At 56.7% G+C, this 2,461-nt stretch overlaps 1 pseudogene; it reads right to left on the bottom strand.

Annotated features, from left to right (window-relative positions):
* Positions 1-657: 657 nt before the first annotated feature.
* LOC117997404 lies at positions 658-1,399 on the bottom strand (annotated as a pseudogene).
* Positions 1,400-2,461: the final 1,062 nt, after the last annotated feature.

Genomic DNA, 2,461 nt, shown 5'->3' with positions numbered 1-2,461 from the left:
ATGAGAACTGGGTGTTATAGGCAACTAATGAATCACTGAACACTACATCAAAATCTACTGATGTACTATATGTTGGCTAATGAATTTACACTTAAAAAATTAAATAAAATTAATAAATAAAAAATAAATCCACGGCAGGAAATGGCAATAACCCAGAGGGCGCCATGCTCCTGGAGGCTGAGCTAGCGGTCACGGCCAAGGCCTCTGGCAGTGAGGGCACCGGGGTTCTGAGAGGTGGCTCGGTGCACCCCTGACCCTGAAGCCCCATGGCCATGGCAAGGTGCAAGGACTGGGAGGGAAGACCCAGCCAGGACCCGTTCTGGCTCCACGGCTGCTACAGGGCTGCTCCCAGCCCCACCAGGTGGTGTCTGTTTAGAACCAGGGAGAAAACCTTTCCCCTCAATTGTTCTTTTTAAAAATGGTTGCTCAGCATTGACACAGAAAAACATCTGACATAAAACTGGAGCCGTTCACAGCTGCAAATGACCCAGAAGTGAAGAAAATGTAGTGAACGCAAAGAGAGGACGTTGTATCCCCAGGCAGGCCTCCTGTGAGCAAGTGCGGCTGGGGCGCTGGACACGCCAGTGCAGGCTCCACAGTGTCCCTCGAGGGGACAGAAGTAGGAACCTGCTCTGATGGCTCCGCTGAAGTCAGCACCCGCTGCTGGAGACGGGGACAGCCCCTCATGAGTTCCAGGTGTCCTGGTGATTCTGGGCACGGCCCAAATCTCAGCTTCTTCATGACCCGGGGCCAGCCCAGCAGCTGCACCCAGGTCCTCCAGGGCCAGCCCAATAGCTGTGGGTCCCGCAGGTCCTCCAGGGACAGCACTTTGGTGGGCTTGTGGTCCAGCAGGTACCTGTTCAGGTGGCTCTTATCGTACCACATGGTCTCGATCCCATTGACCCAGTTGACCACCATCACCTGGTGACAGGCTGAGGTCAGTCGGTGAACCTCCGCCACAACCCCCCCAAAAAGGCCCCCATGTAGTAGAAGTCACCCTGGTCCTTGGGGATGTGGGCCTGGGCCTGGGACCAGCGCTCATAGCTTAAGTCTTCACGGGCCACCCAGTAGAAACCGGGGTGCAGGGTGCCAAAGAGGGGGGACAGGATCTCCATGCCCATGTGGTCACAGAACTTCATGTCCACATCCCCGCACACCATGTCATCCACCTCATGGAGGAAGGGCTCCTCACAGAAGCGGCTCATCATCGCCATGTGCTGCATGGACACATCCTGCCAGCGTGGGGCGCCGCGGACCTCAAGAACCACCACCCTTCAGTGCTCCTGGAGGGGAACACCGGACACAGCAACCAGCTGGTCGGTGAAGACATAGTAGATGACCCTGTGTCCACCATGAAGTGATTCTGCAGGAACAGCTCCAGGAAGACCCCGTATCCACAGGGGCAGGGGACAGGGCAGGAAGAGGGTCACTGCCAGAGGCTGGCAGCAGGACCCCAGAGCTGGGGGTCATGGACGTGTGCACCTTCTTCATGGGGACAGGCCCTGTGCTGCTTTAAGCAACAGCCACCCTGGCCTGACCTGAGCAAGTCCACCGGCAGGGCCTCCCTACCTTCTGCTCCCAGAGATAGGGGCCATCAGCACCCCATCTTACACAGGGGAGCCTGAGGCTTAGGAGGCTGGAAACCCATGCAGCCCCACTCTCAGCATGCTGGAGCCAGGAACACCCCTCTGTCCTGAGCTCCCAGGCAAACACTGCAGGTGCCCTCCCCTGGCTGAACCCCTGCAGGTTCTGTCCCCACCTGCCATGAGTTGAGCACCTTTGGGCACAGCACCTGTTTCTATGCCCTACAGACTGGGTAGAATCAGCAGGGCCACTCCACTTTACCTTGAGTGGGCTGTCACTGGTCCCCAACAGAGCTGTCTCCACCCCCTATAGGGTCCTCCCTTGAAGGTTACTGGCCATCTGGATGACAAGGTACATCAGTAAACCACTGGTATTCCTAGGAGGGGTCACCCTCAAACTCCCCAGATCAGGAATCAGGTTCAGCCTGTGGACAGGGAAGGGGAAAGATGACCCCTGGAAGAAAAGGGCGCTTGCTTAGACCCCAGCCTTGAAACCAAGGGTGTAGCTTCTGGTTCCAGGTCTACATCTCCCCGACTCCAAGAAGGTGGAAGTCTTGTCCAACTTCCTCACATGGCTGGTCCCCCTTTGAGGGGACTACCTGCCCCTCACTATGGGGACAGCAGCTCCCCCATTGTCAGCAAGGATTGTGAGCCTCTCTGAGACTGATTTTTTTAAAGACATTATTTGACAGAGAAAGAGACAGCTAGAGAGGGAACACAAGGAGGGAGAGTGGGAGAGGGAGAAGCAGGCTCCCCGTTGAGCAGGGAGCCTGACATGGGACTTGATCCCAGGCCCCTGGGATCACGACCTGAGCCGAAGGCAGACGCTTAATGACTGAGCCACCCAGGCGCCCTGAGACTGACTTTTTTACACAGGC

This window comes from Mirounga leonina, unplaced genomic scaffold (genome assembly GCF_011800145.1).
Source record: "Mirounga leonina isolate KUSES-001 unplaced genomic scaffold, KU_Mleo_1.0 Mir_100016, whole genome shotgun sequence".
Classification (NCBI taxonomy): Eukaryota; Metazoa; Chordata; class Mammalia; order Carnivora; family Phocidae; genus Mirounga; species Mirounga leonina.
The sequence above is the reverse complement of the archived record's forward strand: the minus strand, read 5'-3'. Positions and strand labels throughout refer to the sequence as shown.